This window comes from Hemicordylus capensis, chromosome 3 (genome assembly GCF_027244095.1).
Source record: "Hemicordylus capensis ecotype Gifberg chromosome 3, rHemCap1.1.pri, whole genome shotgun sequence".
Taxonomy (NCBI): Eukaryota; Metazoa; Chordata; class Lepidosauria; order Squamata; family Cordylidae; genus Hemicordylus; species Hemicordylus capensis.
Window position 1 is genome coordinate 347,418,685 of NC_069659.1, and position 27,463 is coordinate 347,446,147.

General features: G+C 47.8%; 1 long non-coding RNA gene across 6 annotated transcripts in view; it reads left to right on the plus strand.

Moving 5' to 3' along the window:
- Positions 1-27,463, plus strand: part of LOC128351584 (uncharacterized) — a 58,327-nt gene that overhangs the window by 6,381 nt on the left and 24,483 nt on the right. For all 6 annotated transcript variants that reach the window (XR_008319891.1, XR_008319890.1, XR_008319892.1 and 3 more), the window contains exon 2: positions 19,176-19,309. This is a non-coding gene — a long non-coding RNA (uncharacterized LOC128351584). The remainder of the gene's footprint in view (positions 1-19,175; positions 19,310-27,463) is intronic.

The following is a 27,463-nucleotide window of genomic DNA, read 5'->3' on the forward strand; positions in this document are numbered from 1 at the left end:
CTGGAGAGGAGAGCTGGTCTTGTGGTAGCAAGCATAACTTGTCCCCTTAGCTAAGCAGGGTCCACCCTGGTTGCATATGAATGGGAGACTAGAAGTGTGAGCACTGTAAGATATTCCCCTCAGGCAATGGAGCTGCTCTGGGAAGAGCATCTGAGGTTCCAAGTTCCCTCCCTGGCATCTCCAAGATTTGGCTGAGAGGAACTCCTGCCTGCAACCTTGGAGAAGCCACTGCCAGTCTGTGTAGACAATACTGAGCTCGATGGACCTATGGTCTGACTCAGTATATGGCAGCTTCCTATGCTCCTTCCCCACTGACTGACTTTCCATTTTGCCATTTTCTGCACCCACATCTAAGTGGAGGAGGTGATAGTGAGACAGGCAATGAAACAGAGTAAAGTTAGTTCTAATGGGGGAGTGGAACTAAATAATTGGGACAGCGAGGCCCTCGGTCACATGGGTGCTGCATATAGGGCTGTGTGGGAGGTTCTCATAAAAAGATGGAGACATCGGTTGGGACTCGCTGTGTGTTTTAAGAGATCAACCCCCCCTCTGTATCCCATCTTCACCAATGGAGCTCTGAGCAGCATACATGGGGATCATGATGTGGGTTCTAGTGTCAACCATGTGGACAGAATAACCCAAAGCTGATCATCTTGCTATAGGAAAAAGAAATACTGTCTTGCTCTAGCCATGTAATGTAGCTATTCACAAGAAGCTTTAATTGGCTTTCAGTCATTCCGAGTAGACACACTGGTAAATAACAGCCATTCATCAAGGTATTACATATCCGTAATTAAAAATTAGGAGGTAATTTCTTCCAAAAGCAGAATCATTCCAAAGCCTCCCATGCAAATGACACCATTATTTTCCCTATCAGTGACCCAAAAAATCGCTTAACGTATTCTCCCCCACTCTCCCTCGGTGCTTCTCTTCTCCTCACTAAACCGATTATTTGGCCTTGGTGTCTCCCCTCCCCTCCTCACTCAGCCCCCGCCCCAGCTAATTTATTTCCATTGTTAATTTTAATGAGTGAAGTTTTATTATAAACATTTGTGTGTATGTGTGTGCATGTGTGTTTCAGAAATGGTTTTCATTAGAATGTGTGCACCCTGAAGCGTCTCAAATGCAGAAGGGAGATTTGGAAAATAAAATGTTATTACTGTTGTTATTATCTTAAATCAACCCCTCCAGCTAAATTCAGTCAAGCAAATCCATAGTCAGAGCCTCTATGGATTCATCGTCACAAAAAGCTCCAGTTTCTGCAAGAGGGAAATATGGATTCTGCAACCAGAATGTATTCATGTATTATTGCATGTTGTAAATCTCTCTCTCCTTCCACCCCATGAGAAACAAAAGTATCCAAAATCAGGTAAGCTTACTGGTTTTACACACACACACACACACACACACACACACACACACACACACACACACACACACACACACTTCCTTTTTCTTGAAAGAAAACAAGGTAGCTAACCACACAAAATCAAAGAATTCTCCAAATGCCAATAATAAACATATACAATATACTAGCTGACCTGGCACAGAGCAACTGCTCCCCTAGTTCTCCTTGTCTCCCCCCCGCCTCCACTTCAGCCTCAGTTCATTTTCCCCACCCCAGTACATTGTCCCCCGCACCAGTTCATTCTACTTCTGTGGCCGGCTGGCCTGGTCACCACTTCCCCTCTGGGGCTGGCTGCCACTTCCTCTGCCCCCTTCTGGGAGCTCCTGCCTTTTGGCAGGCAGGCGGGCCAGAGAGGGAGGCTGTGCCACCCTCTCCACTGCTTGCCTGCCGCCATCATCTCCCCCACCAGTGGGGCTCCTGCCTTTTGGCCCACCCGCCGTCATCCCGCCCTCCGCTGTTGCCACTTTCTTCCACCTGCCCATCACCCTTGCATCCCTGCCGCCGCATTTGCCCCCTGCTGGCTAGCTGACTAGCCCACCATTTTCTTCCCTCCCGCCCAAACCTGTGGCTATCCATCTGGCAGCTCTCCAAACTCTCACGAGAGCTGCCACACGTGGGATTAGCCACGGGTACGTCTTAGAGAATTAAATATATATAGATGTTACACAGAAGCTGCAATCTGCAAGAACCCCATAACAGTAGCAACACAAAATGTTGAGCCCTCAACTGGCAAAAAAGTGAGCATTGATGAAGCAGGCCAGGGGAGCTTTTCTGACAAGGGACTGAAGCTCAGTAGAGAGTGCCTGCTTTGCATGCAGAAAATCTCAAGTTCAATCCCTGATAGCATCTCTAGGTAGGGCTGGAAAGGACCCCGGCATCAAACTTTGTTAAACAGGGAGGCGAGTCTCATGATCAGTGAGACTCGCCTTTAGGCAGTCGAATGTCCCCTAAATGCAATTGGACGAATGGCCCCTAAATGCAATTGAAGGATGTCCTGACAGTGCATTGGGACATCTGGGGAACCAAGATTGGGAACTCCTATAATAGACAATACTTTGGCTCAGCCCTACTGGGAGAGAGGGCTAGTCTTGTGGTAGCAAGCATGAATTGTCCCCTTTGCTAAGCAGGGTCTGCCCTGGTTTGTGTTTGAATGGGAAACTACATGTGAGCACTTCAAGATATTCCCCTGAGGAGATGGGACCATAGCTCCGTGGAAGAACATCTGGCGGCTTGCATGAAGAAGGTTCCAAGTTACCTCCTTGGCATCTCCCTGAGAGAGACTCCTGCCTGCAGTCTTGGAGAAGCAGCTGCCAGCCTGTGTAGACAATACTGGGCTGGATGGACCAAGGGTCTGACTCAGTAGAAGGCAGCTTCCTATGTTCCAGTCTTCCTACGTTTAATGCATGTTTGCATCCTGCTTCATATCCTAGGCTGAGGATTGAACTTTTGCAGGGGTGCAGACGGTGGGAAGGCTTGAAGACCAACTCCTCACTTAAAATTTGGGGAGGGGAAAGGAAAATTTCTTTTGGGGACTGAAGATACAGCTGATTCACATTGGCCAGGTGGAGGGGTGTGTGTGTCAGTATAATGAAGAGCACACTCCAGTGCTTAATAGAGGATCTGCACCCCAACCTTCTGCGTGCAAAGCATATGCTCTGTCACTCAGCTGGGGTTCTCCCCAGATGCTTGAGGCCTCGGCATGGAAATATCTCTTCCTTTCGTGCCCAAGTCCTCTTCCCGCTGCCCCATGACACAAGGCACCTATGCATCCACCCAGACTCACATTGCTTCCCCGCCACTGCCCATATTGCAATACAGACTCCTGTCTCTGGTAATTTGCCACGCGCCACTGCACCAGCAGCTCCGACGCTTTGCTGTTTTGCACTAGTCTCCCCGTGGATGACACACCAGACTCTTTCTGCCCACTGGCCAAGACACCAGTCAGGAAAAGCCGAGCGAATGAATCTCTCTTTCCGTCTCTCTCCTGAACATAATCCCCCTCCCTCTCATTCAGTGCCCTAGAGACTTGTTTAATGCTCGTGAGATCTTGTCATGAATAACAAAGAGGAGAGGAAGAATGGTTTCCTCTGGGTCACTGCTATTATATATCAACATTATTTTGCTCATTCCTGATGGTTTTTGAGCCAGGGCTTTGAAAGGAATTGTTACTCCTTTGGCAATGGCTCTGCAGAATGCACATATTGACATTCTGAGAGGAGTCATCTTCACAGTCCTATGCTCCAGTATCCCAGATTAATTAGGTAGAATAAATACCAGCCCCCGGTTCTGTCTTAAAAACTGCTAGACATAAACATGGTGAAAGATCAGCTGTTGACTGTTCTCTGTGACCCGTACTTCCAGCCAATGAGCTGTGCTGCGGGGATGTGACGGAATATTCAAGAACATTCTAACTACAAAAAGATGGATTGCAATAGAACATTTAGAATCTCTGCAGCTTTTATGAGGGAAGTGGATGGTTGGTATAGCTGTTGGGGGAAACTCACATCTCGTGATGAGGCCAGCTCTGAACCTACTAGGCTCCAGTACATATTCAGGTCCACTTTGGGTGTGCATGTGTGAAGTTGCAATTAGGTGAACAACTCTACTCTCAGTTAAACCATAATTTTGATTACAGTAACATAGGAAGCTGCCTTATACTGAGTTGAACCATTGGTCCATCTAGTTCAGTATTGTCTACACTGACTGGCAGCAGCTCTCCAAGGTTTCAGGCAGGAATCTTTCCTAGCTCTACCTGAAGATGCTGCCAAGGATTGAACCTGGCACCTCTGCTTTCAAAATAGAGGCTATGGACCCATTCCCAAAGGATATGTAGATGATGCGCCAAGTTATCTAGTATTTCAAAATATTCCCTCATTTTTGCCACCCACTCACAAGGGGGCATTTAAATGGTGTTTTTCCTCAGCAGACACCACTTTCCCCAGGAGGCCTGGAAACAATAGAGAACTGTGGCTACAAGGGCTGCCATCTATGGATGTGGCACTCTGCAAAGTACACTCTATGATCCTGTAGCTGGAGCAGCTTCAGCAGGACTAGGTCAGCTTCCTGACCCTTTGTGGCCAATCAGAGAGCAGCGGCTGATGTAATGAGGCTTTCCAGGCTACTGGCAGCACAAAGCATGCTGGGAAGGCCTGATAGGTCTTTGCAGGACTTTCCATGCTTGCAGCTCTCAGTTTCAGCATTTGGCTTAGTTGTGTGTCTCTTGGTTTGCTGACTCAAATGGAGGTTTTGATAGTGTGCTGCTACTAGGGTAGAAGCTCTCTAACCCTCCAACTCATCCACAAATGGTTGTGTGAAAAGGCCTATAATGTAGCCTTGAGCAAGCCATAATCTTATATCATCGCTTGCTGATCTGTAAAATGGGAATAATGATGACGGACCTTCTTTGCTTTTGTTCCAGTTTTCAGAAAGAGGTTTTAGAAACAGAAATCCTGGAATAGTTTGATTATAACTGTTAAAATGTTTTAATTTTTTTTCATGTTGTAAACTGCCCTAAGTCATTTTGGAAGGGCGGTATAGACATCAAATAAATAAATAGATAGATCATCATCATCATCATCATCATCATCATCATCATCATCATCATCATCTTTATTTGTTAGCCTAACCACCCCTGCTAACTTGGCAAAGAGGCACCTTTTAATGTGGTGATTCTCTTTATTTAGCAGGGGGAGAGTAACTAGCCCTATTCATCCCCAGCACAGTACCTCCAGTGACTGTTGCTGGTGTCTGTCATATGTTTCTTTATAGACTGTGAGCCCTTTGGGGACAGGGATCCATTTTGTTTATCTTATTTATTTATTTCTCTGTGTGAACCACCCTGAGCCATTTTTGGAAGGGCAGTATAGAAATCTAATAATAAATAATAAACAAATTGTTCTCTGGGAGGCTGCAACACAACATTAAAACATGAAATCAGAACATATAGCATAATAGCACATTAAATCATAACAGACCAAAAGTGGAGAAAAGAAAAATACAATACAAAATGCAATGCAATACAATAAAAACTCTTTATAAGTAAATTGAAAATCTAATTTGAAAATCAAAATATAAAGGGCCTGAGTGAACCAAAAGGTCTTTACTTGGAGTCTAAAAGAAAAAAGTGATGAAGCCAGGTGAACCTCACTGGGGAGGCTATTCCATAAATGGGGGCCACCACCGAAAAGGCCGTCTCCTTAGTAGCCACCCACCTCACCTCATTTGGCAGAGCCACCCAGAGGATGGCCTCTGAAGACGATCTTAAGGTCTGGGTTGAGTTATATGGGGCAAGGTACTCACTCAGGTAACCCAATCCCAGGCCATTTAGGGCTTTAAAGGTTAAAACCAGCACTTTGAATTGGGCCCGGCAACGGACTGGGAGCCAATGCAGCTGATGAATGTGCAGATGACAGTATTCAAGATGCAATGTGAACATTAGTAAGATGTGCATACACAACGCGGCATCAGCCATTAGGGCAGGAACCCAGAAAGCATCCTGACCATGGAACACACACACAACTCACCTTGCCATGGAACGGTGATACTACAAAAAGAAACCAGACTCCAGAATGCCAAGCTAGAGTGCCAGTGGATACCCTGAAAAACTTCATCCAGTAATTCTGAGCTCAGATCAAACTGGAATCAGGAATGGAGAGGTTGAATGTTCTAGCTGGTCACCGCCACACCACTTGGTGACAGGGGCTGGAGATCCTGGCTTTGCTAGAGGGTATCACTTAGCCGTGGTGGAGGCAGGTAATGCAGCATTATGCAGCAGGCTCCATGCCTGGGGAAGCCTGTGGTACACCTGAGGTGAGGCTCCAACTGCTACCTTGCCCCACACGCCTGGCAGGGCCAGGCGCCCTTTCAAAACCAACCCTTGTAAGCTTGAAAGGGGCATGGGGGGCGAGAGGGAGGGAAGGTTGCCAGGAGCCTCTCCTTCTCTCCTCATGTGCCTTGTAAGCTTTGTTAGGAATGTGAAGGGAGGTGCTCCTTGCAAAGTTTGCAAGGTCAGCTGGGTCCCAAAGAGCTGCTCTAATGGCAGCGGTGAGGAGCATCTTTGCCACCCTGATGGTGCTCCAATAATCTGCCACCTGAGGTTACTGTGCTTCATAAAGGGGCCGCCCCTTGCCTCATAAAAGGGCTGCCCCTGCTTCATGCCCACAGTGTCTGGCAATGCCCAGGAAGGGTACTGGCCAATGATGCTATTAGCTAATGCTAGCCATGCTCTGGACACTGAACTGTCATCCCGTTGCTCCAAGTATTCCCTTGTTATTTGCCACTGACAAGCAATCAACAACATCCGATGTGGGCAGGGGTCCTTCTCCTTTGGCACCCTGCAGTGGCAATTGTGGAGTGCATTCAATCATCCTCATGCTCCTGCCACTGATCAGAACTGATGGGACTAAAAAACCCATCCCTGATTACCTGGTCAGAACCTGCACTCCTCCCCTTAATGCTCTGTGGAAGAGTGGGGAAAGATTCACCTGTTGACCACTCTTCAACCATTCAAATGTTGTGAAGAAAAGTGCAGTTAATTTCATGTGAGTGCAGAATTAATCCCCATGAAGTGATCTTCTGGAATCCCAGCCCCAGTTTCTGTGTGTATTCTGAGCTTTGCAGCAACAAGAGGGAAAAATTTTAGCCACCAAGTATAGATTAAAGACAAACCCCAGACCAAATGCAAATCTCCAACCTTATCTGCAGAGGACACAGGAGTTTATAAAAATCAATTCCTATAAAGCCAACTCACCAAGGCAACTGCCCTCCAACTTTACGACCGAGGAAGACAGCGGATGGGGGGGAAAGGGGAGAGGAAATCATTTCCTTTTTATGGAGAGGTTTTAACGAGGCTCCTTTCCTTTCGTCCCTTTCCCAAAAGTCGCAGGAAATAACTGGCTGACAAGTTTAATCCTTGGCTGGCTTCGGGCCGGCTGCTTCTGCTTCCAGTAGAGTCGCCACCTCACACTCCCACCCACCCCAGGTACCTTTAAAAGGCTGGAGAAGCACATGGCAGGAACAAGTTCGTTGCCCTGCACATCAGGGACTCCCCGTGCACCATCCTGCTCTGACAGGAGTTTTAATGGAATATGAACAGACGATCGTCCCCCGAGAGCCCTCACTCGAAGGCAGGTTTGTCCAGAAAAATATGAGTTAAGAAACTTTTGCAACAGAGGCTTTTGAAAAAGGTCGAAGTTTTACTGGAAGAAAATTAATAATATTTAAAAATACGTTACAAAAGCATGCAAAATGCAAACATGGGCCTCCTGTGTTGTGAGGGTGACCACAGAGAACTAAGAAAGTGGCACCATAAATTAATGCATTTACATTAGACAAATGCATGCACTGAGAATGAGAGATAGCTTTTTCTGCAGGTGAAGGGGTTTGGGTGGGACTGGCTGTGAATCACAGAAGGGAAAGAAACGATCATCCATGCCTTTGCCACCTCTCTCTAGACTACAGTAATGTGCTTTTCCATGGGGCTGCCCTTGAAGACATTTTGGAAATGACAACAGGTGCAGAATGCAGCAGCAAAAGTGTTGACAGGTGCAAAGCACTCCACCCTATCACACCTCTGTTTTATCAGCTGCAATGGTTACCAGTAAGCTTCCGGACACACTTCAAGGCACTGAATATTAATTCTCAAGCCCTATGCAGTTTAGGACTAAGATACCTGAAGGAACACCACATCCCTCATAAATCCACCCTGTGCATAAGACCTTTTAGGCCATTCTTCATATTCCTCCTTTATGGTGGTGAGGTTAAACCCATATGGGGATTGCCTTCTCTGAAATTACCCCCACCCTGTGTTGGCTCCCAAGGCAAGGTTGGCACCCTCCCTATCCCTAAGAACAGCCCTGCTGGATCAGGCCCAAGGCCATTCTAGTCCTGTTTCACACAGTGGCCCACCAGATGCCTCTGGGGAGCCCACAGGCAAGAGGTATGTGCATGCCCTCTCTCCTGCTGTTGCTCCCCTGCAACTGGGTTTGAGAGGCATCATGCCTCAGAATGAAAACTGGTCAGTTTTGCATGTTCTCTCAAATTTGAGCTAACTCTATGGATGCTGTGATTTGTTTTTGTTTTTTTCATACTGCTGGTTTTGTGTTTGGATTTATGATGATATTCTTTTTACTGTGATGGTGAAGGCTGCTTCACATTTCCCTTTGGAGAAATAAAGTGGGATATAAATTTTCAGCCAAACTAATCCTAATGACAATGTCTATTATGGGTGGAAAGGTAAAACACTGCATACTGTCATGCTAACTGGGCAAAACTACCCTTGCTAACTGGCAAAGAGGCACCTTCTTAAACATGGTGATTCTCTTTATTAAGCAGGGGGAGAGTAACTGGCCCTATCCACCCCCAGCACAGTACTTCCAGTGACTGTTGCTGGTGTCTATCTTATGGTTTCTTTTTAGATTTTGAGCCCTTTGGGGACAGGGATCCATCTTTCTTACTTATTCATTCATTCATTCATTCATGCATGCATTCATTCTCTATGTAAACCACTTTGGAAACTTTTGCTGAAAAACAGTATATAAATTGTTGTTGTTGATTGATGATGATGCTATTTCCTCTGACCCCTCCAACCTTCTGTGGCTTCTCAAAGCTTGCTGTTTGCACTATTCATGTTAGAAGGGGTATTCTTAAGTTCACAAGAACATAAGAACAGTCGTGCTGGATCAGGCCCCATCCAGTCCAGCATCTTGTTTCACACAGTGGGCCACCAGATGCCTCTGAGAGAAACTCACAGCAGGGGCAGAGCCATCACTGGGCAGATGGGTTCAAAGAACCTGGCTGTAGGGATATGTGCAAACAGGTCTGATAGCGAACCAAACCCGCCCTTCCCCCTGCTGTTCAGTTTGTTACCATACTGAAACCCCGCCCCCGGGCATTCAGGGGCAGGGTTCATGATTTTTTTTAAAAAAAAATTACTCACTCCTTCCGGGTGGCTTCTCCAAGGCTGTGGTGGGAGGGTCTCCAGAGGTTCCCCCTCCCCTGCTGGCCTCCATTATGTGCCAAATTGCCTGGTTCAGGCAGTCTTCAGCCCATTCCAGGCCTCACCCCCATGGTAGTGGCCATTTTGGAAGCCCTTGTGCATGCTCAAGGGGCTTCTGCATGGCCTTTAAAAACCATGAACCCCCTGGACAGGACCAAACTGGGGGGTAGTGGTTCAGGGGGTGGCAAAACTGAACATGCCCAGTCTAGTTTGAATCTGACCCAGACTTGAACCAACTGGGCTACTCAATTTTGTGCAGACCCCTACCCGTCTGCAAGTCATGGAAGGGCTGCGCCCGCTGGAGTTTGTTTCCCTATCTCTCCCTCCTTGGAATAAATGCACCCAGTCACCAAATGCTACATGGGAATGAACCCTGGAGGGCTCACGCGGGCCCTCCAGAGACCAGGCCATACCCCTTTTGTGCATTACATCATGTGCACATGGGCGTCACCTGGTTTCTGGAGGGCCCGCACAAGCCCTCCAGAGCTCATTTGTTGGCTGGGCCTTTCAGCAATCAGGCCATGCCCATGTGTGCATGAGGCCATGCACAAGGCAGGGGTGTCACTGACATGCATGGTGTGCACACGGTGGGGCCATTGGGGCTGGAGCAGAACCAGGCCTCCGTTCCCTGGTTCCACCACTGGCCCACAGGCAAGAGGTGAGGGCATGCCCTCTCTCCTGCTGTTGCTCCCCTGCAACTGGTATTCAGAGGCAACTTGCCTCTGAGGCTGGAGATGACCTATAACCATCATACTAGTAGCCATTGATAGACCTGTCCTCCATGAATTTGTCTAAGCCCCCATTAAAACCATCCAACCCAGTGGCCATCACCACATCCCATGGCAGAGAATTCCATTGAACTCCATAGAGAATTCCAAGTTCAGAATATCCTGTTTAACAAGTTTCGGGTTTTTAATGAATCCATGGAAAAATGGCTAAGGTACGAGGAGCAGAAACTCAAAAGCAGGCACCAAATCTCAGTACAACAGTTGGCTCTTTGGGGGGTCTTTCCTCCCACTGTCCTTACAATCCATGGATTGGAGCAGGGCGGAACAAGCCAAATTGTGTCCCATGGGTATGATTTAGTAGGCCAGTACAATATCCTAGACTGGACATTAGGTCTTATGGCTTGACATGAACATCACAGGCTTTTGAATTTCCTCACTTTTTGGAGCTCAGTTAGTACTGCCACACTTATAACTATCCCTATACATGAAATGCTTTTTCCTTTACTTGAATAAATATTAATCTCTACTGTGAAGGTTTAAAAACTAGGCCTCTATTCCTGCAGGAAAGCAGAGCTTCCATGAAGTCAAAGATATGGCCCGGGGTCTTCTCTCCCATAGGCTTTGTGATCAGTAATGCTTAAATGGGGTTATTCAGAGTTCGTGACCCAGATTGATAAGCAGCAGATATTTGCTTAGCATATGACAGCAGTTACAATTCCGCAGGCCTGAGTTCCAATGGGGAGTTCATGGCCAACATCTGCCTTCTGCTGATGAGATCTTCCACTCGCCTGTTTTTCCCAAAGCCTTGGGAAAATTCAAATATGCATAAACTCATTTTTAAAAGTTTGTCCCTCCCAGTCAACTAAGCCCCTTATAGTGTATAACCTAGAGCTTAGGTTAAATTATCCAAGCAACAGATTTGTTTGCTCAGGACTTTAGAGAGACTGTTTTGCCGACCATGGGCACGATCCACCAAACACTGAGGGGTCACTCGCATGCTTGAATGGGCATTCACCAATCGAATATTATAGATAGACCATGAGGTCATTCACACAATCGAAAACTGTTCGACCCGGGTTTGGGAGCTGTATGAGCACCCAATTTCCAGTTGTGTGGAAGCAAGGTAGGAGGAAAACCTGGGTAGAAGTGATTGTGTGGAAGCAAGGTAGCAGGAAAAGCTACTTTGCTTCCACACAATCACTTCTACCCAGGTTTTCCTCCTACTTTGCTTCCACACAATGAGGCGAGTCTCACAATTGGTGAGACTCACCAAAAGCGGGTTAGCGGGGAAAGCAGAAAGACCCTGGAGAGACCCCCAGGGCTGGGAGGCTTGTTTCAGCCTCCCAGCAGGGATCTCCTTGTGCATTGCCATGGCAAGGAGCTGCGGCATGGCAACACACGATCAAATGGATGGGGTTAGCGGAGTGCTTGCTCGTCTAAGGGGAGGGCTCCGTAACCTCGTCTAACCTCGTCTAAGGGGAGGGTTCCATAAGCGGTTTACCTGCTTTGTGGACACCGGGCTCATCTGCGAGCCCAATGGTTCTCACGCTCGCCAAAAAGTGGGCTAGGCTCCCTTAGCCCACTTTTTGGCGATTGTGTGAATTGCCTCATTCACTTCTACCCAGGTTTTCCTCTTACCTTGCTTCCAGACAACCGAAAATTGGGAGCATACACATTGGGAAACCAAAAATTGGGAGCTCCCAAACTCGGGTAGAACACAGTTTTCTATTGTGCCGATGACCTCACTATGAAGCTGCCTTCTAGTGAATCAGAACACGAATCCATCCAACCCAGTCCCAGCATTCACAGCAGCACTCTGGAATTTGGGGCAGAGATCATTCCCATCATCTGCTGCTACCTCATCCTTTTGACAAGAGACGTTAGGGACTGAATCGGCAGACTACTGCATGCAAAGCTCTTGTTCTGACCTAGAGCTGTGGTCCAGGGTTCTGACCCAGGAGAAATCAAATGAGGCCGTAGCTCACTGATAGATCATCTGCTTCGCTTGCAGAAGGCCCCTTGAGCAGTCCCCGGCTTCTTCAGGCAGGGCTGGGGGAAACTCCTGCCTAAAACCTTGGAGAGCCACTGCCAGCCAGAGTCGACAATAAGGAGCTTGGAGGACCAGTGGTCTGACTCAGAAGGTGGCAGTTTCCTAGGGATGCGGCCATAGCACAGCGGTAGAGCACCTGCTTTCCAGGCAGAAGGCCCCAGCATCAGTCCCTGGTGGCATCTCCATGTAGGGCTGGGAAAGACTCCTGCCTGGGACTTCGGAGAGCCACTGCCAGTCAGCTCAGTACAATAGTGAGCTAACGCAGATGAACTAATGTGCTGATGTGTTGTAGGCAATAAGGGCTGCATGTACGTTCCTATGTTTGAACTGAAGGATGAGAGGTGCCCTGCCCCAGCTTGAGTCCTCACCAGAGGTGCACCTAAGTCATTTTGGAGCCTGGACCTAAAGGCCTTTGGAGGCCCCGCCCCTCCCCTGCAAATTAAGCAACATCATGCTCCACCGGGTGACCACACTACCCAAGGACTAAAGAGGATTTGGGAGCCCCCAGGGGCTGTGGAGTCCCTGGACTTCGACCTCTGGTCCTCACCCCTGACAACACTCTCTCCCACCACCACCTACTGAGCCATCACAGCTGGATGCAGCCAGAGCCACTCACTTTCTCCCCAGACTCCTGGAGTGCTGGGGAGCAGATGCCAGCTGGTGGGCTTTTGGCCCCTTCCCCAGAGCTCCCTCCATTGAGCCAAGGTCCCCAGGAGCAGAGCGGACACCTCCCTCCTGACTGGTCTGCTCAAAAGGAAGAGGGACTCCCCTGGGTGTCTCCGTGGAAGTTGATCAGGACTGAGTGGGACCCTTGCGTGGCATAAAGGCCTCTAGTTGTCACCAGCTCTTGTCACCACCACGGGAGGCCTCCAGTTGTCACCACCTCCAGTTGTTCTGGAAGGAGTGGGACCCTAACTGGCATAAGGTCCTCCAGTTGTCACCAGCTCTTTGCTGGTTCAACAACTCCCACTGGAGTGTGTGCCTCCAGCCTGTCCTGCTTGACTTGGGGTGGGACACCCCTCCAATATCTGCATCCCTTCTGTGCCCAGGAATGTGGAGAACGGAGGAAATGTTCCTATGCTTCCCCTTGGGAAGAACCCTGAAATGGCATTTAAGTTTAAGTTTCTCCTTGAGGATCCTTGAATTCCACTTTGGAGAAATTTTGGTCCCAACCCTACTTCAAATGACACATTCCTTCTCAGTAGAATTACGTCACATGCCAGCCCATCTTTTTCTGCACTGTCTTTGATTGGCTGGCATCATCCTCATTCCCAGCTGGACCGAAGCTCTAAGGATGTGGTACTATATTTGCCTTCAGCCATCCCTCCATCCCCTCTTCACTCTCTCCCCTCCTTTATTTTGCTTTCCTTGTTAGTCCTATTCGGACTTTATTCCCAGAGGCTATACTCACACAAAGCCTCCCAAAGCATGCCAGATGTCCACTCACCAACATGTCACTCACTCAGCCATCCAATGGGCCACTCACGGTAACAGCATTTGTCTGAAGAGAAGACTACTGTACACATGATGGCAGGTGCTTCTGTGCTCTAGCCTGGGGTGGCCAAGCTTGCTGCTCATGGAAGCTCCTGCCATCATGCTTACAGTGTTCACCTCTTCAGATGAATGCTGTAACCATGAGTGACCCATTGGTGGGGTGAGTGAGTGATGTGCTGTGGGCGGGGCTTCTGGCATGCTTTGGGAGGTGGTACTCAAACATGGGCTCTGGGAATAACATCCAAATAGGGCTTCTGTCCCCTTTAGACTGTGTAAGCTCTTTGGGAGCAGGGAACTATTTTTGCCAATGACACTCTGTAAGTATGGCCACAGGTACAATGATAATGCTGTAAAATGAATAAATTAATTTGTAACCCATTAAGCACTGAGAAAGTGGGTGATCTAACTCAGTAATTCCCAACCTTTTTCATCCAAAGGCACACATACCTACTTCCTCTGTCATATCTTTCTCTCACATCCTTAAGTTTAACTCGCTGCTTTTGGAGCTGACCCACTCTCTCGTGCACCAGGAGGGACAGGTCCTTCTCAATGCATTGTGGGGCAAGTCTGTTCGACAAGTGGGGAATTTAGACTCCCTTCTTTGGAGCAGATTCAAAGTGATTCAGTGTGGCACACCAGCCTACACTAGTTGGTAGGAGTGCGAATGGAACCAGTACCGGGCTGTCGCTGGTCCACACTGCTGGGGGTGGGGGAGCATCTATGGGGCTTAGAGGAGATGCTGCTACTGCAGAAGCAGCTAAGTGCCCTCTTGCTCCAGTCCAAATCAGACCGCGCCCGATCTGGTTCAAACCTAGACAGGTCGCCTTTTGTGGGGGCTGTTCGAGTTTGAACCGTCAAAACGGACCGATTCAAATCTAACTCATTCGATTCGAACTGGTTCTGCACACCCCTACTAGTCCAGAACCTCTGATCCAGCAGAATGTGTGAAGGTCCCTCAAAGCCATGCATAATAACCATGGGAAGCAGTGCAATCTAGCACTACTCTCATCCCAGAAGATATTCCTCTTTCTCCAGTTTCAGACAGGTTTCTGTGAACAATTTATTCTTCAAGTATAAACTTTTTCCCTTCCTCTCCATCCTTAACTGTCAAGCCTGTCTGTATGGTATGTCAAAGCAGGCGGGGGGGAAACCCAGCAATTATATGTTCTGTGCCAAGGAACCCAAATGTTATGTGAAGGAAAACTCATATTAAGTTAGAGCAGAGTGCTAAAAAAGTAAAAATAAAAATAGTCCGGAAGGAACCCAGTCCAGGACTGTTTGATAAAACCTTTGCTAAAGAGTCAATTTGGACACGCATGTCTGACACTCAATAGCTCTGTTCTCAGACATATCCAGGGTAAGTGAAATACATAAAATGGGGTGGGGGGTGGGAGAAGCTGACCGTGCATGCAGTTGAAATCTGCATGTCAGTTTTTCCAGGTTTTCTGATTGTGTGAGGAGAGAGCCCCATATGTGCACAAATGGGTTGTGTAGGCTCATAAGAACATAAGAAGAGCCCTGCTGGATCAGGCCCAAGAATGCCCATCTTGTCCAGCATCCCGTTTCGCACAGTGGCCCACCAGATGCCACTGGACGCCACAGGCAGGAGTTAAGGGCGTGCCCTCTCTCCTGCCATTACTCCGCTGGCAGCTTCATGCTGCCATTCAATAGAATGTATAGAGGAACAATAGGAATCTGCCTTCTTCTGCCAGACTGGCAGTGGCTTCTCCAAGGTTACAGGCAGAAGTTTCTTGCAGCCCTATTTGGAGATGCTGCCAGGGAGGGCACTTGGAACCTTCTGTTAGGGGTGTGCATGGAACCCGTTTGGCCAGTTCAGTTTGAATCTAGACCAGATTCGAACTGACCCAGCCTGGTCGAGTTCTGGGTTTGGCCGAACCAAGTCCGGTCTGGTTTGGCCATTGAACCGATTCAATGTGGGCTGGTTTAGAGATAGTTGTAAAGGGGAATTCCAGTAGGGGGGGGGGGGCGAGAGAAAGGGTACTCCTCCATACCTTTAGCAGTGGCTGTGGAGGTGGCGGAGAGACATCGGAGGTGGTGGTAGGTGGTAGTGGGCGCATGCACGGAGGCCGCAACCTGTTATTCAGGAAGCTGGTGGGGTGCTTGGAAGAGCCCCCCCCCCCGTAACCTCCAATGTCTCTCTGCCACCTCTGCAGTCACCACAAAAGGTATGGAGAAGCACCTTTTTTCTCACCCCCACCCCCCGGCTACCTTTAGGATAGGGATTAGGGAATGCCCCCTTTTTCTGTAAAGGGGAATCCTCGCCAGATTCCCCTTCACAAGTATCTCTGAACCGGCCCATGAACTGGTCCTAGGGCTGGACTGGTTTGAACTCAGACCGCCCAAACTAGGCAGATTTCATTCGAACCATGGTTCTAATCGAACCGGCTTGCACACCCCTACCTTCTGAATGCAAGCATGCAGATGCTCTCCCCAGAAAGGCCCCATCTACTAATGGGACTATCTTACAGTGCTCACATGTAGTCTCCCATTCAAATGCAAACCAGGGTGGACTCCGCTTAGCAAAGGGGACAATTCATGATTGCTACCACAAAAATTAGAGGTGGTTTCTGCTTCTGGGCTCCCCCACTCCCTCGAAGTGTGTTTTTCACTCTAGATTTGAAAACAGGACTAATATCTCATCAGCTGCAGCATTTTTTTTAAAATGTGCAACCAGACACAAAATGTACAGTTTGAAAAAGAAAAAAGAAAAAGTGTAGTTCTAAAGAAACATTTGTGAAAATCAAAAACTCAAGTCATAGAAAAGTTGTACATTGCGTTAGCTGATGTAAAAAGTGACTGATAATGTTATCAGGAAAATGAGAAGTCCAGGCTGCTCTAACCAGGCCCTGATCAGGCATACCCACTTCTCCTCCCCACTGCCAAAGATGCTTCCTGCAGACTCCACTGCTAGTCCCCACAGAGTCCTCACCAAGGAATATAAGACTCTTCTGCAATAATGTCGTCAAATTCCCAATTCTGAGGATCTTCTCCTGCTCTGTGTAGGTTTCTAAATGCCATGGAATGTGATTATAGGCAACAAAAGCAGAGACAAGGCAAATGCACAGGAGGAGATCTGTTCTTGCAGTAGTGAGCTTGAATTTTCCCTTTTGCCAAGCAGGGTCTGCCCTGGTTTGCATTTGGATGGGTGACCACATGTGAACACTCAATGTGGCCTTTCTGGGAAGAGCACCTGCATGCTTACATGCAGAAGGTTCCAAACTCCCTCCCTGGAATCTCCAGATAGGGCTGGGAGAGACTCCTGCCTGTGTCCTTGGAGAAGCCACTGCCAGTCTGGGTAGACAACACTGAGCTAGAGGGACCAAGGGTCTGACTCAGTAGAAGGCAGCTTCCTATGTTCCTATCGGCATTCTATTGCATGTCAGCATGGAGCCTACACAACCCATTTGTGAATATATGGGGCTCTCTCTTCACACAATCAGAAATCCTGGAAAGACTGGCATGCAGGTTTCAACTGCATGCACAGTCAGCTTCTCCCCCTGCCCCATGGTATATATTTCACCAGGAACTGAACCTGAGACTTTCTGTATACAAAGCAGATACTCTACCACTGCGCCAAAGCTCCATCCCCGAAATGGAAGTTTCACCATAAGAATATAGAAAGTTCTCTTATACTGAGTAGGGATGTACACGGAACTGGCTGGCCTGGTTTGATTTGAGTCCAGAACGGACTCAAACCAGACTGGGCCAGTTTGGTCCAGCACCCCCTCAACCCCGCCCCCCAGTTCAGTTCAGGGGGGGGGGTAGGTTCGTGAGCTTTTTTTTTTTAACAGATTTTTTTTAAGGCACTTACCCCCTCTGGGGGAGTTGTTGGAGGCAGCGGGGGCGGGGGGTTTGTAGATGTTCCCCCCCTGCCAGCCTCAATGCAGCCCCAACTAGCCCGTTCGGCTGGCTCTTCGTCCTGTTCGGGCCTTCCCCCTTGGTGCAGTGATCATTTTGGAGGCCACTGCACCTGTGCAATTGGCCTCTGAGAGGCCTGGGTCATGCCAGGGGATGGTTTGGTTCGACCCCGAATCACAGAACCGAACCGGTTCAATGTCGAACTGGCTCGATGTCGAGCTGGTTCGCACATCCCTAATACTGAGTCAGGCCATTAGTCTTGTATTGTCTGCACTGATTGTCAGTGTCTCTCCAAGGCTTCAGGCAGGAGTCACTCCCAGACCTTCTTAGAGATACAGGGAGTAGATATCCCTTCTACATGCAAGCAGATGCCTTACCACTGAGTTACAGCCCCATCCCTATCTTGGAGATGCCAGGGAGGGATCTTGTTTCTGTGTTGTGGTGGCACATGCTACATGTGCAAATTACACTCACATACCACTCTGGCATCCTGACATTTCCTTTTTAAAAGCCATGATCATGTCATACTTCATATAGGGACCTGTAGACACCTCCTGAGGAATTGTGCTGCTACTCTTTTTGATACTTCTTTGGCCTTCAAAATTCCTTGGATGGTTTATCCTGGTAGAAATCTCCATATTCACTCCACATCCCATCCTTGCCTTCATCAGAAAGGATTGTGTTTGAGATAATGGAAAGAGATCAGCTTTTAGCTGAGACAGCCCATTCACACACACATCATCTCTCTGGGCTGCTGTCATCAAGACATGAGCATAATATTCAGGCCTGCAATCTAAAAACCACCGTAAAAAAGGAAGAGGAAGGGACAAAAATGAAGACAGGGGGACAAAGATGAGAAGAAAGCAAAGGAGAGGTTGGAAACGGATAGAAAATGGATCTGGAGGAGGCCTGGGGTCACAGTAGTCGATTGCCGCATTTCTCTGGAGTTCCTGAAGCTCCATGTTGCATCAATCAGAAGTTCCCAGTGGCCTGTCTCAGAGGGAGAGGGGACACTGAGAGGGGCTGTCCATTGGCCTGGCTAGGACCAACTGCCCTGTGCTCCCTCCCCTCCCACAACTGCCTCCACCAGAGGGTATTCCACTGGGCTGCATCAGAAGGAAAGGGGAGACTGCGAGGCCTGCTCAGCCAACTGTGGTTTGGTTCCCCTCTTCCAGTGGAGGCACTTCCTTGAGGCAGGGTGAGGCGGTCACCTCAGGAACAGGTGCAAGGATGCAAGGAACCCTGCAGAGGGCAGCAATTGCTGGCTCCCTGTTACCAGAGGTGCCTCTTGCAGACCCTACTGCCCACTGCCACTGCCCTTCCTTGACTCTCAGGCGTGCTGTTCATTTCCCCCTCCGCACTACTGGGGCATGTATCTCCTCCCCACTCTCCCCTTCTCGTGATGCAAGCTAGGAATGCCCCTACTGCCACTGCCTGGCTTGGTGCCACAGTCTGAGAGTGCTCGCCTGCTGCCCAATGACATGTCCTGAAAATGCTGGCCACCTGCCCATGGATTAGTCCTTTGCCTCAGGCACCAAAGTCTGTTGGGCTGCCCTTGCTCTATCCCTGGGACTATCAATTTGCTTGTTTTCTCTGCCTATCCATTTCCCCCTTTTGCAGCATTGTGTACTGAATTGTAAGTCATTATTTTTCGCTGTGAATGGCCTTGAAGACATCAGAAGAAAGAAAGAAAGAAAGAAAGAAAGAAAGAAAGAAAGAAAGAAAGAAAGAAAGAAAGAAAGAAAAGAAAAGTGGTGAGTACGGTTGCCAGATCTCAGGTTTTCCGACTGACACGGGATTTGTAGGACTGTCTTCAGCCCTCCAGGTGAGTTGACCGTTCTCTGATTTCCTGCCACCTCTGCTGCCTTCTGTATTCACAATGGAGTCTGCATTGCTGGTGTGCCACTCCGCCTCCTCTGATTGGCCCAAAAGAGGAGGAGGCAGTGGCAGCAGCAGATTGTTTTCATCAATCAGTAGGCAGCAGCCTCATGACATCACTAAGCCCTGCCTTGTGGTACCACCACGCCTTGCTTCTTGAATCTCAGGCTGGGGGATGCCTCAGATCTGGCAATGCCAAATGTCCTCCTTCAGGGAAGCTTCCCCGCCATTACAAGTCTCATTGAGGAGCCCTGATAACATAGTTGGAGAATCACTGAATTTAAACACATCTAATCTCTTCACTCGTTATAACCCCTTTCTCTGAGATACTGGCACTCAGTGTAATTGCCCTTTCCTCCTTGAGGGGTGTGAAAAAAAGAGCTGCGGATATCTGCAGGCCATCAAAATGTCCCTCCCCCACCCCCCACCCCGCCAACACACTCAGTTGTCTACTCAAGCTTGACAGATTCAGCTCTTTTAATCTTAGAAATCAATCCTCCCAGCTCTTTAATCTGTTCCCTTCCCTCCCCTCCCCCCCCGCAACCGCTGTTCTCCCCTCCAGTCTGCCTTGAATTCGCTCCAATTTGTTGACATTTTCTTGGTACCAGGATGCCCGCAATTTAGCAGAGGATTGCAGGTGCAGCCTCAGAAGGGCCTCAGAGAGGCTTCGCAGAGGGAATATGCCTTTCCTGCTCCACCATCTGAGATGCCTCCTCATTTGCTGCCCCCAAATTACATCGGTTCCTTTTGGAATGGCCATATTGCGTGTTTGTTCTGACTGGATTCCAGGGCTCCCGCAAGTTACGCCAAAGCCCCCTTCCCCCGCTCTATGTCTAATTATGACAAACATCCTGCAAATTTCACAAACACTTGCCTGAGGTGGGGTTTTGCCAAAAGGGGGGGGGTAGTTAAGAAAGGCTCCTTAATTTTGGGAAACTGTCCTTCCCACTCCAATTCTCTCTCTCTCTCTCTCTCTCTTTTTAAAAAAAGGGAAATGTGTGAGGAGAAACATGGCCGATTTGTGCTGTTCTAATTAGAATTGTTTCTGTCTTGCAAGAGGGATTGAAGGTTATTATTTATGAATACGAGTCGGTTCGGAGGAAAAAAAAAATCCAAGCGCCATCTGTTTGTGAGAGAACAGGAAGAATTTCAATGTGCTTCAGACCTCGAAGAGTAATGTTTGTATAACAGGCTCATAAAATCAATTTCTAATAGTTACAGGTGCCCCCCTAGGAATTTAAATAGTCTGTTAACTAAGTTATTCCATCTGCTGGGAGAGTATATTAAGAGCACGGTGCAGATAGTTGCAAAAGTTGCTTGCAGTCTACATACCCACTGCACACAGAGGACACTGGACGTCCAACCCCACACACCCCGCAACATGTACACAAGATACGTCAGACACACTTACGGATGTAGAAGTCGTTGCTTCTGGTAGCAGCTTCTCATGCATAAGCTGGGTGTTTTATCCAGGCAGGAAACACAACCTAGCCACCTGCATGGGCCCTGAGGAAATGTGTAGCTATTGCTGAGATAAGGGGAATAAATTTTGTTATTATGTCTGCAGCACTTCACAGTGTGCAGAACACCTTAGGATTCACATCTCATTTATATTCACAGCCATCTTGCAAAGCAGGTTAGAGAGCGAGAGTGAGAGATGGTGACTTGCCTACAGCCATCCAGTAGATTTCATAGATGAGAAGGGTTTTGGGAAACGGCACTTCTCATATCTTGCCCCGTCAATGTCGCCATTGAGCCAATTGGCAGAACCATTCTGGTGTGTTGCTCGAGTGCATGCAATGAAATTGTTTCCGCCTGTGCTCCGTTCTCAGCTCAGTTCACATTTATCATGAGGGCGCCGTCCATCTACTTTTGGCAACTTTTCTGTAGCGTGCTAAATATGGGTAGAGAGCTGTAGGCTGAGCATATGTCAAAGCAGTCACATGACCACCTGTCTGAATGCCCAGGTCTGCAGAGAGACAGAGACGCTGGTTCTCAACAGACCAATGTGGATTTATAAGCTGGCTGTGTTATAAAACCCTGCCGTTTCCTGCTAGTTACTGTTAATGTCACCATAGCCTCTTTTACCCCTATTCATAATGCTCCAAAGGTGTTGCTAGCCCATAAATGGTGAGTTTTTCTAGTCTTAATTATCCAAATATACTGAAAAGAACTCAGAACAAGAATTCAGAACAGTGTAACATGTTAAATCACGTCTACACGGATTACCAGTGTATTTCATTTCAAAGTGCCGGTGGTTACCTTTAAAGACCTAAATGCTGATTTAGGACCAGGGGCTGCCTTCGCCCATCCCATGAATCTGCGCAGCCATGCACACTTATCCCAAAGGCCCTACTGAATGCCCGGGCACTGTTGGAGGCGCGGCTGATATGGACACAGGAGTGGGCCTTCTCTGTAGTTGTGTTGGGATATCCTGGGCTCCCCCCGCATGGCTCATCCCAGCTTTGTACAGCCATGCAGGGAAGTGGGGCACGGAGACAGCCACCTGCGTCGGTTCTGACTGGCCCCCGCAGAGACTGAGAGAGTCGTCGGCACAGGATGGCATCATCTTGCAAGACTTGGGAGATCTCTCGCGAGCTCTTGCTCTGAGGTCTCGGCCGGAGCCAAATTCTCGCTAGAGTTGCCCTGACTGTCGGGGAATATATAAAGGAGGACGGGATGGAGCAGTCCAGGATGAGAGTGTCTACTGGTGAAAGCCCTACTGGGCACTGGGAAGCAGGACTGGGAAAGGACTGGGAAAAGCAGGCTTGTGAGCAGAACTAGCTGAGCTATGGCGCTTCGCTCCCAGTGACTGCCAGACTCTGAGGCCGGCATAACATTTCCTCTCCACCAGGGGGCAATCAAACCTCCACACACACACCACTTTGTGGAGGGCCTGTCAAGTTGCCCCCTCCTGAAGTGATTCCCTGCCCCTCCAGTGGCAATTTGGGACCCTCCCTGGCTTTCTTCAAGTGAAAGCTGAACACTGCACTGCATATAGGCCTTCTCTAGCCTGGTATGACCCCCTTTTATCTTGGTGTGGTTTTATTGTGGTTATGCTTCTTCTCTGGGCTGTCTGAATAACTGTTTAATTGGCTCATTTTTAATGCTGCTTATTATTATAGCCGTATGACCATTTTGTGGTTTTTAACTTTTGCACTGTAAGCCACTATCAGTTCCTTTGGGGGGGAAATAATAGCAGGGTATACATTTTTAAACAAGCAAACCAAATGAATACGTTCTGTAACAATGATAGTCTCTCATGACTTCATGATACCAATCACATTATTACCTGGAGACATGAGAATGCAAGCCCTGTTTCACCTGAGATATCTGGGCATATGAACCAATGTGGGGCGAGAGGAGCAGGACAGCAGCCACTGGCCCCATCTCCACACTCCATGCATCCATCTGACCTTGTGCATTGATGGTGTACAAGCCGTGTGTGTGAGAAAGAGACACTGAGGCCGCAATTGCACGTAGCACGGAACCAGAATTGAATGGGCCCGCGGTTCTGTGGATGTTACACCCAAATGCAGGAAGCTGGGGTTTGGCGTGATGATGAAACTGAGGGTTCCGATTTAGCACTCCAATCTGAGTCCTCGGGTTGTAGAGAGTTTTGTCGCCACAACCTGAGGTTCCATGCAGATTGCAGTATGTCTGAATTCAGAACCACATCTGAATTCAGAACCGTGTCTGAATTTGGATCCAAAGCCTTGTCCCCTGAAAGAGCTGGTCTTGAGCATGACTTTTCCCCATAGCTAAGCAGGGTCTGCCCTGGTTGCATATGAATGGGAGACTAGAAGTGTGAGCACTGTAAGATATTACCCTTAGGGGATGGAGCCGCTCTGGGAAGAGCATCTAGGCTCCAAGTTCCTTCCCTGGCATCTCCAGATTATAGGGCTGAGAAAGATGCATGCCTGTAACCTTGGAGAAGCCACTGCCAGCCTGTGTAGACAATACTGAGCGAGATGGACCAAGGATCCATCCTTGGTATGGCAGTATATGGCAGCTTCCTATGTTCCTAAACTGAATTTGAGGGAGGAAGCTTCTCCCTTAATTCTTGCATGATTGGCTGTGCAGACTGTCCTTCAGTCTAGAAGGAAGTCCTCACAACCAGCTCCCTCTCTTCTCTGCAATTATTACTATTTATTATTTACATTGTATATCCCGCTCTTCCTCCAAGGAGCCCAGAGCGGTGTACTACATACTCAAGTTTCTCCTCACAATAACCCTGTGAAGTATGTTAGGCTGAGAGAGAAGTGACTGGCCCAGAGTCACCCAGCTGGTATCATGGCTGAATGGGGATTTGAACTTGTGTCTCCCCAGTCATAGTCCAGTACTCTAACCACTACACCACGCTCTCCATTTTGTCCAAATTTGGATGGGAGAGCGGGGGGAGTGGGGCACAGAACCACTAGTCCATTGGACCCATGGTTCCACATTACATGCAAAGATGGCCAGAGTTCTGTTCATAGCTTTGGATCAATCAGTCTGATCTTCTGTCCTCCACATGATCATAGGACAGGATACTGCTTCCAGGCTACAGTCATCCCTGGAAGAACACGTAAAAATATTTGGGGAAGAATCCTAGTTTGTAATCAAGTCTAGTAGTGTATATGTCACAGCTCTATAGTAGCACAGGAAAAGCACAAAATGTGTTACTGGACAGAGAATTCAATTTCTAGATAATTTCTCTTTCCTTCCTTCCTTCCTTCCTTCCTTCCTTCCTTCCTTCCTTCCTAACATCAAGAGTCTAACACTGGTTGCATTGCAAAGTTGCTAATATACTCAGGAAGCTTCTCTATCTGACCGTTTCTTCATAATGGGCCCAAAGCTGGTATGGCTGATGGTCATCTGCAAGAAATGTGCACACATGCTTGATCAAGGAGGAACTGATCAAGGGGGCAGTGAAAGAGATGCAAAGTCAAACAGATGGAGCTAAAAGAAGGATCCCGACAGTTTGCTGTGTTGTTGCAATTATTCCACTAGGGGGTGCTGTGGCAAAATCTTCTTCCATCAGCACCACCAGCACCAGTTGGATGCCCTCATTTCCTGCGCATGCTGGGAGCACAAAATCCAGCCATCAGCGTGTGTGAGCATTTGTCTGCACTGGTTGACTTGTTGACTTTTCCAGCGGATGTGCTTAAGGGGGTAATCTTGGCAGGGTTGATAAATGACAAGCAGTGGATGTGGAAAGAGAGATTGGAAAAGCAGGTGCAGGGAGTCTCTCGACAATCAGGCTGCCCCAAGGTTGCACTTGACCTTTTTTTGCATGAAAGAGGGAACTTGCCATGCTAATTCAGCGCTTCTTTGGGAATCTTACCTTGTGAAGCTGAAACTTCTATTTCTTTCATTTCATCAGAGCCTTTATGTGTGCCCAACTCACCAGTGCTCAGCTTTAGAACCAATTTTTCAGGATCAGTGCCTTGGAAGTTAGAAAATAAAAGTGCCTCTGAGCATGCCATGAGCAGAGTGGATATCCCTCAAAACTAGGGGGAAAGAGGATTTCCTGTCATCTATGCTTTTTGCTCTTCTGTGGGTTTACTCTGCTGTAAGATGAGGGATTCCGAATGCATCAGTTCCAATTTGGAAACAAAACCTGGTAAATCAGAACTCCAAAATTGGGGGGGTGGGTTTCAGATGGAGCTAATTTCAGAAGCAGCTCTTCTCACAGTGGCAGATGGTCTTGGGGGTCCCTTGGAGAAGATACTCACAGTACCCCTCATCCTTTAAATAAAAGAAGTGTTCTCCCAGGTGCCTGGGTGCCCTGATAGGGCCAAGGACCTCTTCCTTGATGGCTGTATTGGATGGTTGAAACAGCAGCAGTTTCTGTGGACTGGTCAGTGTGTGTATAGGTCTATGTAATATAAGCATACAAGGGATGAGTGGAGTCAGTCGTCACCATTCCGTAATTGTTCCAAAATTCCAACATCCCTTTGCTTCCCCTATGGCTGATTTTTGGCAGAATGTATGACTTTTGAAACATTGGAATGGATCTTGTGCACACAACCTAAAATAGAGGAGGAGAGCTGGTCTTGTAATAGCAAGCATGACTTGTCCCCTTAGCTGAGCAAGGTCTGCCCAGGTTGCATATGAAAGGGAGACTAGAAGTGTCAGCACTGGAAGATATTCCCCTTAGTAGGGGATGGAGTCGCTCTGGGAAGAGCATCTAGGTTCCAAGTTCCCTCCCTGGCAGCATCTCCAAGATAGGGCTGAGAGAGATTCCTGCCTGCCACGTTGGAGAAGCCGCTGCCAGTCTGTGAAGACAATACTGAGCTAGATGGACCAATGATCTGACTCAGTATATGGCAGCTTCCTATGTTCCTAGTTGGGGCAGGGGGAGTAGAAGAATTCCAAATAATAATCATTAAAAAGACTTATTCCTGTTTTATCTATCTATCTATCTATCTATCTATCTATCTATCTATCTATCTGTCTATTGAGAGAGATATATTTTCAATTGAAGAGAAGAATGGGAGGGGGGAGTCCATTTTTTAATTTACTTTTGATGTGTTTCTCCTGGGGATATTGATGGAATTCTTTGAGATTGAGCTCAGAGAAGAATTCTGCCCCTTGCAAGAAGAGACACACTTTCGGAGCCCTGAGAGGTTTCCTTTCCCTGAACTTTGAAAGATTGGAGACGGCCTTCACTCCTCCATGCCAGCTTCCCGGCCAGTATCCCACCAGGTACTTACTGGTCTTGGCTACAACAGAGAGGCAGGAGAATTTGCAATGGCACTTTGAGGTGAGGAAGGAAGGAGGCTCCTCACGGCATGCCAGGAGCGAAGCCACAGTGGTGCCCTGTGCTCTCCTGAAGCTCTCTCTTGGCCTTTTTAAATGGCTGCTGCTTTTTGGTGTGTGTGTTTTAATGGCTCATATGGTTAATTGATTTTAATATTTTAATGGAGTTTTATTGCATTTTAACTTGCATAAACCGCCTTGGGATGAGTTTTATGAAAGGTGATATAGAACTTCATTCATTTAGTTTAGTTATCATATTTGTATACTGCCCACTGTATACTGTCCAAGTCTCTAGGCGGTTTACAACATTCAAACAAAACAGAAAATTTTCAAACAATTTAAAACATAGAAAAGTTCAAATTAAAATAGCTAAAAGCCACTAAATAGCAGAAAAGCTTGACTGAAGAGAAGTGTCTTTCTTTTTCTTTCTTTCTTTCTTTCTTTCTTTCTTTCTTTCTTTATTTATTTCATTTCATTTCATTTCATTTCATTTCATTTCATTTCATTTATAAACCGCCCCATCCAGAGGCTCTAATCTCAGCAGGAAGTGCGCCCCACAGCCCTGGGGCAACGACAGAGAAGGCTCGCCTCCGAGTCATCACCAGACAAGCCAGCAGCACCCTCAGATGAACCTCCCCTGAAGATCTTAATGGGTGGTGGGGCTCATAACGAAGAAGGCACTCTTTGTTGAATTATATTGAATTATAAATAAGATTGAATTATAAATAAATAAAAGTGGGGCTTAAGAAGCACTTCACCTCCCCACTCCACGGCTTCTCTGTCACATTGCTCTGCAATACACCAAAAGAACAGATGTTATAAAATTGCCCTGCTGTAGCTGTGTACAGTGGGGTGAAGGGAGAGGAAGTCCAACCCTTACCGTGTCAATCAGCAGCATGCTCCGCCCCTTATGCTTACAGTGGAGCTTGTCTGAAGCAGGAAAAGCTGAAAGCATAATGAATGCGGGTGCTTCTGTGATTGCAGAATAGATCCAGTCTCGCATTTATGGAAGCGTCCGCCTTCACGCTTTCGGCGTTTCCCTCTTCAGACAAGCCCCATTGTAAGTGTGAGTGGCAGGGTGAGCTACTGATTGATGCAGTGGGGGGGCGGGACTTCCTGTCCCTTCACCCCGTTGTACACAGCTACAGTGGGGCGATTTTATCACGTCTGAATTTATTTATTTATTTATTTATTTATTTATTTATTTATTTGATTGATTGATTGATTGCTATACCGCCCTTCTAACATGGCTCAGGTCATGGATGAGGCTAAGATCATGGTGGTCT